The following is a 17,791-nucleotide window of genomic DNA, read 5'->3' on the forward strand; positions in this document are numbered from 1 at the left end:
ACACTCTTGCAAGTAGGGGAATGTGGTGAGATGTCTCCCTCATTATATCAGAGAATCGGGGTTATACAAGTAACCTTAAGTTCTCTTTCAATTTTACGGTGGGATATGGCCAACTCTCGGATCGCACATGAGCTTGAAGCCAGGTAGATCCAACGTATCAACCCTCAGAGGCTCGACACGGAGGACAGTATGCTCCAACAAAGGTGCAGTGACGTCTAGTCGGTAGAACCTCGAAAGTAACAGGGGATGCCCAACAAGCCACATTGCAAATATCCTGTAAGGAGATGACCTTGAACAGTGCCATACCCCTTGGTGGAGTGAGCCCAGAGGCACTGCGGAGGCAGTAACCCCTTGCTATTATAGGCCAATATATTATCTTTCACAATGCAATGTGACAATTGTTGACGAGAAAGGGGAGGTGCCCAGGAGAAAGAGTCAGACACACTTGTGCAAAGCTCTCATCCTATCCAAGTATATGCGCAATGAGCATAGAAAAGTCGGCGGGTGGAACGGCACAAGCTCCAAGGCAAATACGTAACCTTGGAAAAGCCCTGGGCAAACTGTAATCCCATGACAGGACTAAATGCCTGGGAACTGGACGTAAGCAACGTCCCCTTCCTGAAACAACATAACGTGGGAGAGGGTTCCCACCGTGTTCTTTCCAAAGCTTACATGACAGGCAGAGATAGACCTTAACAGTGAAGAGAAAGCCTTCCCTCTGTCCAAAAGGTCCTGCAGGAAGCATACAACCTTGCATACAGAGCATTGGTAAGGAATGATCCCCTTTTCAGGTCACACAACTTGTCAAAATACATCACTTATTTCCGTACAGTGAGCATGTAGAAGGGACCCTAGCACTCTGGATAGTCTCTATGATCCAGAGAACCATGCCTGTCGCATCCAGATTTAACCTCTCACGGGCCAGGCCCAGAGGGCCATGGCTTCCGGGTGAGGTTGGATATTTATTTATTTTTATAAATAAAAAATAATTGCTTTGTTCACTTGGGTCAGCAGAGCCCTCTAACAGGAGTTGCCAAGGCTCACCGTGTAGCAGGAGAATCATCTCTGCTATCCAGAGCTTGCCTTGCCATCGAGGGGCTACCAAGATGAGAGATAAGCCTTCTTCCCTCACTCTGGCCAGAGTGGGGAGTACGAAGCTGAGGAAAAGCGTGAAGTAAAATCCTTGGCCAAGGGTGTGCTAGCGCGTCCACCCCCAGTGGTGCGTCTCACGCTAGCGCAAAGAACAACGAGCAGTGCATGTTTTGTTGAGATGCAAAGAGATCTGCAGATGCTTGACCGTATCGCTACCAGATGGGGAAGTCTGCTCCTATGTTCAGTATGCCCGAGACATGAGTCGCATGTAGAGACAGTAGGTGTGCTCTGCTCAGCAGAATAATCCTGATGGATAGTCTGTGTAAGCACAGGAAGCGAGTGCTACCCTGGCTGTTGATGTACGCCACTACAGTCGTATTGTCCATTCTGATCAAGACGTGACAATTCCGAAGGAAGTGTAGAAGGTTTTTCATTGAAAGAAGCACTGTCAGCAATTCAAGGTAATTTGTGTGTGCAATATGGAGATGAGGTCCATACTCTGTTTTTTTGCATTTTCCTCAAACTGCGCCCCAGCCCGTGAGTGACGCATCGGTCGTCACCACTACCCCTAAGCCTAAGGGAATGCCAGGAACGAAGATCGAGGGACTTTTCCAGTGACTAAGAGTTGAAAGACATGCAGAAGTCACCTCTGGCGATTGAAAGTGACGCCTTGTACACAAATGTTGGGCAAACACTGAACGCTGGTGAATGATGGCTGACAATAAGAGGTACGTTTGGTAGTTTTCCAGTAGAGAAACTAGCTAACCAACTAGCTCGATAATCAACTATGGATTTCAATATTGAAATTGAAGTAGCTATTTGTTCTTCTGTTATTAAAAGCAGGCTATTGATAAGGGCAAGCGAGGTTAATGTTAGCTATCTAGCCAATATTTAACCATGTGGTTTAACCAAAGCCAAGGTGGTTTCGTTTTCTATACAACTCTGGTTTAACTAAGAGCATTGTACCCAAGTCGAGGAGGGGCTTAGAAGAGGAGGAGGATTTGCATGACTGCGTGGCAGAAGAGGGGGGAGAGGCAGGTTGAGAACAGACAGGGAAGAGGTCAGTGACTGAGAAGGGGGAGCCAACAGACGTCAGGCTCTGAATCAAATGATAGCCAACATTGTAAACCGCTGGCTGCATACAATTTGAAGTTGTTCACTGCTCAGCTGACAGAGACAGGAGTCCATTCTATGCACAGCACTCTGGGGACTTCCTGTAGGTAACCTTGTCATCCACCAATCATCCCGTAACTTAAATCATTAGTGGTACTGAGAGTTCCTCCAATTTCTTTGATGCTCTATGAAGACATTGTGCACAGGACATTTGTCACGTAGAGAGGATGACCAGCTTCTGTCTATTGGTTAGAAAGATGGTTCTATACTGTATGGTGGGACATTGTGTCACGTCCTGACCAGTATAAGGTTTCCAACGACAAGCGTGACAGAATCACCCACCAACTATGGACCAAGCAGCAGAAGAAGGAGCAGAGGGACTTCGAGTTGGACTGGCGGGAGAAGTGGACCTGGGAGGAAGTTCTGGACGGGGCCGGACCTTGGCACCAGGCTGAGGATTATCGCCGCCCGCAGTGGGAAATTGAGGCAGCCAAGGCAGAGAGGCGGAGGTACGAGGCCAAGTACGCACTGAGGGTGAAGCACGAGAGGCACCCTTATTGGGGGGGGCACACGGGTAGTTTAGCTAGGCATAGGAAGAGCCGGAAGCCAGCTACCCGTGGTTATATGGAGGAGCGTATGGGGTGGAGAGCGCCATGTTTCGCTGAGGAGCGCACTCTCTCACCCATACGCACGCACAGTCCGGTGCGCGTTGTTCCAGCCCCTCGCAGGTGCCGTGCTAGAGCGGGCATCCAACCTGGTAGGAGGATGCCTGCGCAGCGCATCTGGTCGCCGGTACGCCTCTGAGGACCAGGCTACCCAACTCCCGCTCTATGCACGGCTACCATCAGGCCCCTGCACAGCCCAGTCTGCCCTGTACCAGCACCCCGCTCGTACAGGGCTACTAGTTCCATCCAGCCAAGACGGGTTGTGCAGGAGGTAAGATCAAGACCGACTGTGCGCCTCCATAGCCCTGGGTTTCCAGCTCCTGTCTCTCGTGCGGACCCGGAAGTGCGTCAACCCAGTCCGACTCGTCCTGTTCCCGCTCCCCGCACTAGCCTTCAAGTGCGTAAACCCAGCCACGCCAGTCAACAGTCGTCGGAGCTGCCCGCCAGTCAACAGTCGTCATCGGAGCTGCCCGCCAGACTGCCCTGAACTGCCGCAGTGGCCAGACTGCCCTGAACTGCCGCAGTGGCCAGACTGCCCTGAACTGCCGCAGTGGCCAGACTGCCCTGAACTGCCGCAGTGGCCAGACTGCCCTGAACTGCCGCAGTGGCCAGACTGTCCCGAGTTGCCAGGCTGCCCCGAGTTGCCAGACTGCCCCGAGTTGCCAGGCTGTCCCGAGTTGCCAGGCTGCCCCGAGTTGCCAGGCTGCCCCGAGTTGCCAGGCTGTCCCGAGTTGCCAGGCTGCCCCGACTGTCCCGAGTTGCCAGGCTGCCCCGACTGTCCCGAGTTGCCAGGCTGCCCCGAGTTGCCAGGCTGCCCCGACTGTCCCGAGTTGCCAGGCTGCCCCGACTGTCCCGAGTTGCCAGGCTGCCCCGACTGTCCCGAGTTGCCAGGCTGCCCCGAGTTGCCAGGCTGCCCCGAGTTGCCAGGCTGCCCCGAGTGTCCCGAGTTGCCAGGCTGCCCCGAGTTGCCAGGCTGCCCCGACTGTCCCGAGTTGCCAGGCTGCCCCGACTGTCCCGAGTTGCCAGGCTGCCCCGACTGTCCCGAGTTGCCAGGCTGCCCCGACTGTCCGAGTTGCCAGGCTGCCCCGACTGTCCCGAGTTGCCAGGCTGCCCCGACTGTCCCGAGTTGCCAGGCTGCCCCGACTGTCCCGAGTTGCCAGGCTGTCCCGAGTTGCCAGGCTGCCCCGAGTTGCCAGGCTGCCCCGAGGCTGTCCCGAGTTGCCAGGCTGCCCCGAGTTGCCAGGCTGCCCCGAGTTGCCAGGCTGCCCCGACTGTCCCGAGTTGCCAGGCTGCCCCGACTGTCCCGAGTTGCCAGGCTGCCCCGAGTTGCCAGGCTGCCCCGAGTGTCCCGAGTTGCCAGGCTGCCCCGACTGTCCCGAGTTGCCAGGCTGCCCCGACTGTCCCGAGTTGCCAGGCTGCCCCGACTGTCCCGAGTTGCCAGGCTGCCCCGAGTTGCCAGGCTGCCCCGAGTGTCCCGGTTGCCAGGCCCGACTGCCCGAGTTGCCAGGCTGCCCCGACTGTCCCGAGTTGCCAGGCTGCCCCGAGTTGCCAGGCTGCCCCGAGTGTCCCGAGTTGCCAGGCTGCCCCGACTGTCCCGAGTTGCCAGGCTGCCCCGACTGTCCCGAGTTGCCAGGTGCCCGACTGTCCCGAGTTGCCAGGCTGCCCGCTGTCCCGAGTTGCCAGGCTGCCCCGACTGTCCCGAGTTGCCAGGCTGCCCCGACTGTCCCGAGTTGCCAGGCTGCCCCGAGTTGCCAGGCTGCCCCGAGTTGCCAGGCTGCCCCGAGTTGCCAGGCTGCCCCGAGTTGCCAGGCTGCCCCGAGTTGCCAGGCTGCCCCGACTGCCCCGAGTTGCCAGGCTGCCCCGAGTTGCCAGGCTGCCCCGAGTTGCCAGGCTGCCCCGAGTTGCCAGGCTGCCCCGAGTTGCCCCGAGTTGCCAGGCTGCCCCGAGTTGCCCCGAGTTGCCAGGCTGCCCCGAGTTGCCAGGCTGCCCCGAGTTGCCCCGAGTTGCCAGGCTGCCCCGACTGTCCCGAGTTGCCAGGCTGCCCCGACTGTCCCGAGTTGCCAGGCTGCCCCGACTGTCCCGAGTTGCCAGGCTGCCCCGACTGTCCCGAGTTGCCAGGCTGCCCCGACTGTCCCGAGTTGCCAGGCTGCCCCGACTGTCCCGAGTTGCCCGGCTGCCCCGAGTTGCCCCGACTGTCCCGAGTTGCCCCGACTGTCCCGAGTTGCCAGGCTGCCCCGAGTGTCCCGAGTTGCCAGGCTGCCCCGAGTGTCCCGAGTTGCCAGGCTGCCCCGAGTGTCCCGAGTTGCCAGGCTGCCCCGACTGTCCCGAGTTGCCAGGCTGCCCCGACTGTCCCGAGTTGCCAGGCTGCCCCGAGTTGCCAGGCTGCCCCGAGTTGCCAGGCTGCCCCGAGCCTGCCCCGAGTTGCCCAGGCTGCCCCGAGTTGCCCAGGCTGCCCCGGCTGCCCCGAGTTGCCCAGGCTGCCCCGAGTTGCCCAGGCTGCCCCGAGTTGCCCAGGCTGCCCCGAGTTGCCCAGGCTGCCCCGAGTTGCCCCGGTTGCCAGGCTGCCCCGAGTTGCCCCGAGTTGCCAGGCTGCCCCGAGTTGCCAGGCTGCCCCGACTTGCCCCGAGTTGCCAGGCTGCCCCGAGTTGCCAGGCTGCCCCGAGTTGCCAGGCTGCCCCGAGTTGCCAGGCTGCCCCGAGTTGCCAGGCTGCCCCGAGTTGCCCGAGTTGCCAGGCTGCCCCGAGTTGCCAGGCTGCCCCGAGAGTTGCCAGGCTGCCCCGAGTTGCCAGGCTGCCCCGAGTTGCCAGGCTGCCCCGAGTTGCCAGGCTGCCCCGAGTTGCCAGGCTGCCCCGAGTTGCCCCGAGTTGCCAGGCTGCCCCGAGTTGCCCCGAGTTGCCAGGCTGCCCCGACTGTCCCGAGTTGCCAGGCTGCCCCGAGTTGCCAGGCTGCCCCGACTGTCCCGAGTTGCCAGGCTGCCCCGACTGTCCCGAGTTGCCAGGCTGCCCCGACTGTCCCGAGTTGCCAGGCTGCCCCGACTGTCCCGAGTTGCCAGGCTGCCCCGACTGTCCCGAGTTGCCAGGCTGCCCCGAGTTGCCAGGCTGCCCCGACTGTCCCGAGTTGCCAGGCTGCCCCGAGTTGCCAGGCTGCCCCGACTGTCCCGAGTTGCCAGGCTGCCCCGAGTTGCCAGGCTGCCCCGACTGTCCCGAGTTGCCAGGCTGCCCCGAGTTGCCAGGCTGCCCCGACTGTCCCGAGTTGCCAGGCTGCCCCGACTCCCGAGTTGCCAGGCTGCCCCGACTGTCCCGAGTTGCCAGGCTGCCCCGACTGTCCCGAGTTGCCAGGCTGCCCCGACTGTCCCGAGTTGCCAGGCTGCCCCGACTGTCCCGAGTTGCCAGGCTGCCCCGACTGCCCGAGTTGCCAGGCTGCCCCGACTGTCCCGAGTTGCCAGGCTGCCCCGACTGTCCCGAGTTGCCAGGCTGCCCCGAGTTGCCAGGCTGCCCCGACTGTCCCGAGTTGCCCCGACTGTCCCGAATTGCCAGGCTGCCCCGACTGCCCCGAGTTGCCAGGCTGCCCCGAGTTGCCAGGCTGCCCCGAGTTGCCAGGCTGCCCCGACAGCCTGGAACGGCCTGAGCCGGAGCCACCTCCAGAGATGGGTGGGTTGGGGAGGGGGGGTGTAGCACAGTGCCGTCGTTGACGGCAGCCACCCTCCCTTTAGTAAGGGGGAATTTTTATTTTTGGTGTTGCTTGGGGTTATTTTTGTTAAGGTGCTTCCGGGGTTAGCACCTTTAAGGGGGGGGTACTGTCACGTCCTGGCCAGTATAAGGTTAATTGGTATTGTAGTTTGGTCAGGACGTGGCAGAGGGCATTCGTTTTATGTGGTTCGGGGTGGTGTGTTTTGTTTAAGGGGCATTTGGTTTAAGTATTCCGGGGTTTTTGGGCACTGTTTGGTTTTCAGGTATTCTATGATTTTGTCTAGCATGTCTGTTTCTGTGTTTGGTTAATTGGGGTTGGGACTCTCAGTTGAAGGCAGGTGTTGTCTATCTGCCTTTGATTGAGAGTCCCATATATGAGGGTGTGTTTGTGTTTGTTATTTGTGGGTGATTATTCTGTGTTTAGCCTTGTGCCTTACCAGACTGTTTTTGTTGATCGTTCGTTCTTGTTATTTTGGTGTTCATTTTGTATTTATTAAAAGAGCAAGATGAGCATACACATACCTGCTGCGTTTTGGTCCTCCATTTCCAACGACAAGCGTGACACATTGTGTCTGTAAAAATGTATCTTGTATAATAACCATCATATCGAAGTAAACTTGGGAGTCATGTGATGAAATGTGTGGTCCTCCCACTTACGACTCTGGAAACCATGCAGTTCATTAGGCTACAGATTATTTATTTACAGGTGAAATAAAATGAAAAATAAATAATTTCACTGGATGGTGAAAGTGCTCGGTGTGAGTTTGATGCTCCTTTCGAATAAATGTCAAGGGTCTTATTCTGGTGACATGATGGATGATTTGATGCCGTTTGACAAATACAAATATTATCCATAATAATCTCATCATATAGACTAGCCTACCCCGCACTGTAGGCCTTTCTGCAAGCTGTTGGCTAGAGCGCACGTGCCAAGACCAGAGTATGCACAGGCAACAGTTTGTAACAAAACTATCGTTCAAGTTGACAATGAGATGTTAACACATTGAATATTCGGTACATGAAAACTTAAGCAGAAAAAGTACATTTTGTGTGCACTACCTCATCAGTTTGGTGGAAACATACCACTGGTGGGAAAATATGCAGATTTTCTTAATGCAGATTTTGGAATATTTGCATGAAAATCTGTCACCTGTTGGATAGAAACCTAGCTAATGCACAGCAATGAGTAGTGTAGGTAAGGGATGAAGTGAAAACCTATAGGAGGATAGCTCTCCACGAGGTGGGTTGGGCATGAAAGGACAGCAAGCTGTTAAATTCTGAGCCATGCTGACTGACAAGTGGCGTGGATTGGTACAGGGAAATTCCATGATAAACGGAGTGATGCTGAGACTCAGATTTTTCCCTTTTAAAATGTGTGTTTGAAAAATCTGAATGTAGCATAACTCTACGGGAATGGAATTGCCCTACAGCTCGATTCAGTCCTACGTCGCGTTATCACTCATTTAACTAAATGATTATCCATAGTTGCCTCCTTTGATACAGCCACAGCAGTCTTGAAATGGACTGGACATTAAAGATGTTAAAACATTTAAACTCCGACATTTTCTGACATCTTATTTTCCTTTCTCTCACTCCAGTTCTCAGGAGACAGGTCAGTTTCTGTAGAGATAACACGCTTGACCAGGTGGAGTCAGGCTTCTGCTTCATTGCGCTGAGAGCACGCCAGGTTTGGACCAGTGAATCACCAAGTCTTCTAATGCCTTACATACACAACTTAGCACATACTGTAATCGCTCAACCTTCCTCAAACTCTAGTGCCCTACATTTGTTTACCTATTTACCTATGTCTAAGGATTTTAAAATTGAGACTAAACCTAATTCCATATCCTGTATTGTTCTGCACTCTATAGATTATGCTGATGCCTCGCTGTAAGAACCTGGAGATAATTCCCTGGTTCTGAGGGAGGTGACATGGACACACCTTCCAGCGCTACCGCTGTCTGGACAACAGCCAGGGTTTGGTCAAGACATCTGCTGCAAGTTCATCTTTAGTGTGTCGGCTCTGCTGCACCTGGGGCTAAAAAGGTATGGCAACACACTCCCAACAGTCATGTATGCTTAAAACATACTTGTATGCTCATTTGTGTTTCTGGGGGGGGGAGACAAAAACAGGCAGTAGGGATGTTCTGTTGATAAATGCGTGAATTGGACCATTTTCCTGTCCTGCTAAGCATTCTAAATGTAACTAGTACTTTTGGATGTCAATGACAATGTATGGATTAAAAAGTGCATTATTTTCTTAAGGAATGTAGTGATGTAAAAGTAGTTAAAAATATAAATAGTAAAGTACATATACCCCCAAAAACTACTTTAGTACTTCAAAGTATTTTTACACCACTGCTGTTACTACAATTTAAAAGGTAAAAACTCAAAACAATTCTACAATATAAAGGAAAACGCAATGTAAACTAGACCCTACAGTTGAGGGATGGGGATCGGCTACCTGGCTGTATAACTGGCTGACTGTATAGTAGGGCCGGGAAGATTCCAGTATCGCAATATTTTTTCCAGGGCAAAAATTCTAATAAAGTGGACCAAACTCTGGTTCTTCAAAAACCTGCAGTATGTAAAGTATTGTGTGTTATAGCTTGTCAAAAATAAATACATGACTCTGGATGACATGATGTACGTTTCAAACATTAGGGCTGTTTTCCTAAATAAGTTAAATCCGCTTCATGTTTTGTTTCCTTGCCATGCTACTAAAGAGTCCTGTCCCTACTGTATAGCTGACTGACAGTCTGGATAGCTGGCTGGCACTGCCAGTATATCAAAGATCTTATCCATCATGCTGTTTTAGAAAAGGATGCCCTTATCGCTGAGACAGAATGCCACACAATTAACCCCAACTAGGGAAATAGATTTATACAAAGCCTGGGAAACAATAACAGACCATTCAGACCATAGTAAGCCTTGTTACTGTGAAGCCTATGGTAGTTAAACAGCATTAAGTAAATACATGTAATGGAGCGGAATTTGCATCCGTTCATTTATTCACTTATCAAATTGACAAAACCCTGAGTCCTAACTTCAGATCCCCATGTGGAACTTGAGTTCTTGCAAAAATGTTCCACAATGCAGGATTTAAGCACGTCTTTAACTTGCCCGTTTCTCTCCTCCTCTCAGGATGTGTGTTGAGGCCCCCAACTAGTTCAAACCTTTCTCCCACCAACACACACACGGCTCCCATCAACACACACCCATACACACGCTCCCATCAACATACACACAAACTCCCACCTCTCCCTGCCCCCACCCACAGATTTCGACCTGCACCTCCAGATGTGGGCTCCCGAGTGGCCCAGCGGTCTAAGGCACCTCATCTCAGTGCAAGAGTCGTCACTACAGTCCCTGGTTCGAATCCAGGCTGTATCACATCTGGCCGTGATTGGGAGTCCCATAGGGCGGTGCACAATTGGCCCAGCATCGTCCGGGTTTGGCAAGTCATTGTAAATAAGAATTTGTTCTCAACTGACTTGCCTAGTTAAATAAAGGTTAAATAAATTAAAAGTGTGCGTGTGTTTGGAGTGAAGCAGAAAGAGGGAGACCGGCTAGAGACTAGACCACCATGGCTGAACAGGAAAAGCCATTAACTGTGGTATCCACCTTCCACCACCATTAGCATCACTTCCATGTGTTCTTAACCCAACCATTACCTATTCATCAATAGATTTCCCAAAGGTCATACAGGAGAGGCTCCATGCTCTTACAGGTTTTTCCACATTTCAACACTTTTTTTTCTCTCCCAGTCTCTCCATCCCACACTTTAGGCTAAAGACACACCTCAGTCTTTTACAAGGAGCTGAAGCAAATTATCCTTAATTATTCTAATCCAACATACTGTATATCCCTATAGAGAACTCAAGTACTGGGCATGTCAGATACCGTGTGCGTTTTAACCCATCACTTGTGGTGAGGATGTGCTAGAAAGGGCCACTCCGCAGAGGAATTCTTCTGGAAGCGAGCTCTGCCTATTCTGGGTAGTAAGGTTGCTGACCAAGACGCATTCTCCTGGAGAGGAAACTTGAGTTGTTGACCAATTTGAACCATTTATTTTGAAGTACCTTGTCAGTCAGCGCTCTGTTAACGCCATATTTGAAGTATGGGTAGTTCTGTACCGACCAATCTGAAGTGCATTATGTGACAAGCCATGGAAAACCCTCAGGCCTGCAAGGCGTTTGTTGAACCGTAACCCTTCCATCGTGGATGAATTAAACAATCAAATCAAACAAAAAGCTTTTCTTTTTTTTTTTACGCGTGTGAACGCTGGAATTAGAATGCATGGTAGTAAAGGACAGAAAATAGACAGGCCGTGAGTGTCATTGCGTGTCAAATTAGAAAGCAAGCATATTCTCACGGCTATGCAAAGCAATGCTGGAAAAATATGAGGATAAATTGCCAGAGAAATAGACTTTGTGCACTGTGACGTCTGGAATTGTGACATGTTTAGTTAAAGTGTCTATTTAGTGTTGATGATGATAATAATAATAATAATAATAATAATAATAATAATACATATTTGAAAACAACGTTATGCCTACCGGTGTTGATTGGATCACAGGCATATAGCCGAGGCAGGCTACGGCTGGGAAACTCCATGAAGTCCAATTTCAAATAGAGAATACTTTTAGAAGAAAGAACGAGACTAGCTAAATTCTTTATATACTGTTTAAAGCAGACAGGTAGGGTCTCCCGTAGGATGTAAGGGGAGTCAAAAAGGAACACACAACAATAATGCACAAGGACTACATAGCGAACATAATTACAACTGTTTATTATGGGTGCTGGTGACAATTACATTGGCATACACTGTGTAGTGTATGTGGATTGACGTTCTCTACTATCGCGTGCACATTTTTACTCAGTTGACAGCATATATCTGTGCGATTTGGGCTTTACTCCTCTTAATTCAAATCTTCAGAGCAAAGACCTGACATTTTATTGTGAGTCAAATGAACGTTGCTCACGGCTTTTTCAAAGTTTTAAAAGGGACATTTTCAGAGGTAGCTACAAGGCTAACTACTAACTAACAAAATGTTTACTGCCACAGAGAGGAAGGCGGTAGCTCCCTAATTTCTCATTTAGCAGGGGAATGAAGTGGTGCCTTGGGGTTGTACTTATGGGCTCCTGGGCCTGCCGTCCTGGGGTTTAACACCCTGCTCTCAGCAGGAGGTCACAACTCTCACACACAGACGACAAACACACAGTAACCTGCAGTAACCCCTGTATCCAATCAGTAGGCTTACAGCCCCGACCACAGCATCACACCTCTGATACAGGCCGAGGGGTGGGTGGGTGTGTGTGTGTGTGTGTGTGTGTGGAGGGTCGACAACACCGCACTCTACAACACCCTCCCTCCCCCCCTCTGTCTACACAATGGCCATTTACAGCCTCCATATACATGCCTTTGTTCCTGCTGCTAGAGGATGTTGGTTTGGTCCTCCCTGCCTCCCTTCCAGGGGGATAGGGGGAGATGGGCACTCCCCAGCCTCCTGCCAAATGTATGACCATATCAGACATATATTTCTCTCAGATTACACAGATGAATTCAAAAACAAACCCAATTTTGTGCTGCCCACTGCACTGAGGCTAGGAAACACTGTCACTACTGATAAATCCACAATAATTGAGAATGTCAATAAGCATTTTTCTACGGCTGGCCATGCTTTCCACCTGGCTACCCCTACCCCGGTCAACAGCCCTGCGCTTCCCACAGCAACTCGCCCAAACCTCCCCCACTTCTCCTTCACTCAAATTCAGATAGCTGATGTTCTGAAAGAGCTGCAAAATCTGGTCCCCTATAAAATCAGCCGGACTAGACAATCTGGACCCTCTCGTTCTAAAATGATCTGCCAAAATTATTGCAACTATTACAAGCCTGTTCGACCTCTTTTGTATCGTCTGAGATACCCATAGATTGAAGAGGGGGATGACCGCAGCAGCTTTCAAAAGGGGGTGACACTCTAGACCCAAACTGCCACAGACCTATATCTATCCTACCCTGTCTTTCTAAGGTCTTCGAAAGCCAAGTTAACAAACAGATTACCGACCATTTCGAATCCCACCGTACCTTCTCCGCTATGCAATCTGGTTTCAGAGCTGGTCATGGGTGCACCTCAGCCACGCTCAAGGTCCTAAACGATATCATAACCGCCATCGATAAGAGACATTACCGTGCAGCCGTATTCATCGACCTGGCTAAGGCTTTCGACTCTGTCAATCACCACATTCTTATTGGCAGACTCAAAAGCCTTGGTTTCTCAAATGATTGCCTCGCTTGGTTCACCAACTACTTTCTCCGATAGAGTTCAGTATGTCAATTCGGAGGGTCTGTTGTCCGGACCTCTGGCAGTGTCTATGGGGGTGCCATACGGTTCAATTCTCGGGCCGACTCTTCTCTGTATACATCAATGATGTCGCTCTCGCTGCTGGTGATTATTTGATCCACCTCTACGCAGACGACACCATTCTGTATACCTCTGGCCCTTCGTTGGACACCGTGTTAACTAACCTCCAGATGAGCTTCAGTGCCATTTTACTCTCCTTCCGGGGCCTCCGACTGCTCTTAAATGCAAGTAAACTAACTGCATGCTCTTCAACCAGACTCACATTAAACATCTCCAATCCAAAATTAAATCTAGAATCGGCTTCCTATTTCACAACAAAGCATCCTTCACTAATGCTGCCAAACGTACCCTCGTAAAACTGACCATCCTTCCGATCCTCGACGATGTCATTTACAGAATAGCCTCCAACACTCTACTCAACAAATTGGATGCAGTATATCACAGTGCCATCTGTTTTGTCACCAAAGCCCCATATACTACCCACCACTGCGACCTGTATGATCTTGTTGGCTGGCCCTCGCTTCATACTCGTTGCCAGACCCATTGGCTCCAGGTCATCTACAAGTCTCTGCTAGGTAAAGCCCCGCCTTATCTCAGCTCACTGGTCACCATAGCAGCACCCACCCGTAGCACGCGCTCCAGCAGGAAAATCTCACTGGCCACCCCCAAAGCCAATTCTTCCTTTGGCCGCCTCTCCTTCCAGTTCTCTGCTGCCAATGACTGGAACGAACTGCAAAAATCTCTGAAGCTGGAGACTCTTACCTCCCTCACAAGCTTTAAGCACCAGCTGTCAGAGCAGCTCACAGATCACTGTAAATAGCCCATCTAATCTACCTCATCCCCATACTGTATTTATTTATCTTGCTCCTTTGCACCCCAGTATCTCAACTTGCACATTCATCTTCGGCACATCCTACCATTCCAGTGTTTAATTGCTATATTGTAATTACTTCACCACCATGGCCTATTTATTGCCTTACCTCTTATCCTACCTCATTTGCACATGCTGTATATAGATTTTTCTACTGTATTATTGATTGTATGTTTGTTTATTCCATGTGTAACTGTGTTGTTGTATGTGTCGAACTGCTTTGCTTTATCTTGGCCAGATCGCAGTTGCAAATGAGAACTTGTTCTCAACTAGCCTACCTGGTTAAATAAAGGTGAAATAAAAAATAAATAAAAAGAATAAACTCCCATATCTACTGGGTGAAATACCACAGTGTACCATCACAGCAGCAAGATTTGTGACCTGTTGCCACAAGGGCAACCAGTGAAGAACAAACACCATTGTAAATACAACCCATATTTGTGTTTATTTATTTTCCCCTTTGTACATTTTTACAACGCTGTGTATAGACATAATGACATTTGAAACATCTTTATTCTTTTGGAACTTTGTGTGTAATGTTCACTGTTAATTTGTATTGTTTATTTCACTTTGGTTTATCATTTACTTCACTTGCTTTGGCAGTGTAAACATATGTTTCCCATGCCAATAAAGCCCTTGAGTTGAATTGAGAGGGAGGGGGAATTGAGAGAGGCAGGGGAGACTCCAGCACTCCTTACTTCCTTCTGATGTTCCCTCTCCTTCTCTCCCCCTGTGTGTCAAATGGCCTCAAGAGTCAACTGGCATCTTAAAACTTCAAATGAACAGCTCAGGGTGAGAGGGGATGGGGTGGTGTTGTGGTGCAATTAACTGGCTGTATCCCATGTGGCAGACCAGCGGGGTCCCATGTTGTTGGCTGAGCGTGAGGTAGATGGAGGGGAGGGTCAGGCCCCGGTCACACTGCTCCCTGAATATTATAGGGCTGTAGAGGACACAGGGGGGCTGGGCCGGACTAATAACATACCATACTCTCTGGAGCCGGGAGGGGAGGGAAGGGGTTTAGTTAGTTGTTGTGGATCAACTGATAATGCAGGCCCACAATTCCAACTAAAATCATTATCATTTAAAATATATATTTTGATTCATATAGTGCTTTTTCAACAGGTCCTCAAAGTGCTTTAGAGGTCTCCTAACTACTACTGAATGAGTTCCAAGATCAAAAGAGACAAAAAACAGGAAGTTGTGGTTGTACACAATAGGAATAAAGACATAAAGGCACTTATTCTACACCCAACCTGCACCACTATACAGACATTTGGGCAGCAGTAGCTTTGTAGCCAGGACAGCGTATGATCATAAGGAGAGTGCAAAATCTCAGTGGGGACTTGTCTGAATACAGCTCTGCAGCAGCAGGTAGACAGTAGCTGAGGGCTGCTATCTATGGGCCAGACTTGGGTTCAAATACTGTTTGAATGCGTTCAAATACTTTCACGTTTGTAATTAGCCTGTCTCCAGTTCTCAAATCAAGCACAGCTAAAGTTTTTGGAATGATTTCAAATACAATTTGAACCCAGGTCTGCTATGGGCGTCCTCCTCTCTAGCTGCCGGAACCAGACCTATCAAAACCAGGTGTTCCTTCCTGCTCCTCTCTCCAGAATAACAATAATTATATCATCTGAGAGACAGCCGCTTCTCACGCACACACACACACACACACACACACACACACACACAACACACACACCAGCCTTCTGCCCCGAGCCCAGCAAAACCCTTCAAGATGCTTGTTCATTTAAGGAAAACATGAGCGTCTCTCACCCTGTTAGGATATCGTTAAAACACAGGCCTCTATGCTAAATCCACTCACAAGGACAGATGTTTAGTTGGTCAAAATTAGAATGTAGTTAATAGCAAAAAGATTAGAATATTATTCCATCGGTTGGTCACAGTTGCGCAAAGTGTTCAGAAGAGCCAAGAGGATTAAAAGACAACTTCTTTTTCTTTCTGGCGTGATATAACCTCACAACACGTGTAATTAATTGAGGAGAACACAGCAGAACTGAGCAGATCCAGCATTATTACAGGTGGCGATGGTTCCCTTTCAAAATCACCCATTAGCAGCTGAACATATGGAGACAACTCCACACAAAGCAACTGAGAAATCTGTAAAAAGGCAACTATTTCTTTGATCCCCTGCCTATGTTCTGCCCCCATCCATTTCTTCTCCTGAAGATCAGAGACTTTTTTTTTTTTTTTTTTTGAAGAAACATGTACACTATCATCTCTCATTTGGTAAATAGAATGCACGCCTCGTTGAGAGAAATCCCAAACACTGATTAATTACACTTAAATTACAGCTTCACCCTTGGAAGGAGGGAGGGAGAGATGGAGGGTGAGGAGCAGTGGTGGAAAAAGTACACAATTGTCATTGAGTAAAAGATACCTTATTAGAAAATGACTTAAAAGTCACCCAGTAAAATATAACTTGAGTAAGTCTAAAAGTATTTTGTTTTAAATATCAAAAGTAAATGTAATTGCTAAAATATACTTAATCAAAAGTAAATCATTTCAAATTCCTTATATTAAGCAAAACAGACGGCACCATTTTCTTATTATTTTTTTTAACGGATAGCCAGAGGCACACTCCAACACTTAAACTTAATTTACAAATTAAGATTGTGTTTAGTGAGTCCGCCAGAGGAGAGGAAGTAGGGATGACCAGGGATATTCTCTTGTTAAGTGTGTAAATGAGAAAATGTTCCTGTCCTGCTGAACATTCATAATGTAAAGAGTACTTTTGGGTGTCAGGGAAAATGTATGTAGTAAAAAGTAAATTATTTTCTTTAGGAATGTAGTGGAGTAAAAGGAAAAGTTGGACAATATAAATAGTAAAGTACAGATACAAAAAAAAAAGTAAAATACTAAAGTACTACTTAAGTACTTTACACCACTGTGGAGTAGGGAAAGGGGAGGAGAGGGAGAGGGTGGAGGGGGGGGCGTAGGAGAGGGCAGGAAGAAGAGAGGTAGGCAGGAAAAGGGGAGGGGGGGGCAACTAATCTTACTGCCTGGAGGGAAGGAAAGAAAGACTTGCTCTTAATTAAAATCAGTAACATTTGTTGGTTGTGTGTTGTAAGGTTCAACTAACCCCCTTGTCCTAAAACTACAAATCACCCCACTTTTGAAAAGGGACAGGCAGACCTTGTTTGTGTGAGCAATATGACTGTTAATCAGAAATAAAAAATGGACAACACAAATAAGAAATAAAATAGAAAATTAAACCCATCTAAAGTAGCTGGGAAATAGAGCCACTGGCCGCCCCACCACTATTATTGCTTTTTGTGCAGAGCTAAGGAACTTCGAGCAGTATGACATTGTGCTCTTCTATCGCGTATGAAATGCCGTCTAAGGGGGGGACGCTCAATGTTTGCTGTACCTTCTTTATTGATGTAATACCGCAAACGGACGTTGCAGTTTCACCATGTTTCAACCTTTTAGTAAAAGTATGATATATTTATGCTTGAAGTCGGAAATCTGAAGTAGGAACTTTGCGGAAGTACGTGTAAGTGTTTTCTGACTTACGTGTTAGTTATAGGGCTGGCTTTAGTTCATTTGGAACCACCTACGTACAAACATGTTAGAGCTAACACATGTGGGCATTGTCACTAGTTACCACAGCAACAAAGTCAAATTGGCTATTTAGTACAAATTAAGGAAAACAAAAAAAAGTAGCTTTTTGGTCTTGATTTATTTAAGGTTAGCAGTGTGGTTAAGTTTATGGTTAGGTTAAAAATCAGATTTTAAGAAAATAAGTTGTAGAAATAGGTGGGGTTTATGACTTTGGTAAGTAAATACGACCCGTGTGGGCTCCTTATTTCCTGTTAACCTGTTGCTACTGTGGCATACTGCGGTCTGCAATGCACTTCGACTGTTGGGAGATGTTGGATGGGCTGGTGAAACGGTGAGTAAGAAAAGACCTACAGTATATTATTCTGATGAGTGGAAGTGTATAGGTGAAATGTAAACAGCTGGGATGCCTTG

The 17,791-nt window shown here is 49.1% G+C and overlaps 1 protein-coding gene across 5 annotated transcripts in view; it reads right to left on the minus strand.

The window, feature by feature from the left end:
- il17rd (interleukin 17 receptor D) overlaps positions 1 to 17,791 on the minus strand; it is a 56,875-nt gene that overhangs the window by 20,662 nt on the left and 18,422 nt on the right. The gene's annotated exons all lie outside the window — the stretch shown is intronic.

The sequence above is a fragment of the Salmo salar genome, chromosome ssa22, assembly GCF_905237065.1.
Source record: "Salmo salar chromosome ssa22, Ssal_v3.1, whole genome shotgun sequence".
In the NCBI taxonomy this organism is placed as follows: Eukaryota; Metazoa; Chordata; class Actinopteri; order Salmoniformes; family Salmonidae; genus Salmo; species Salmo salar.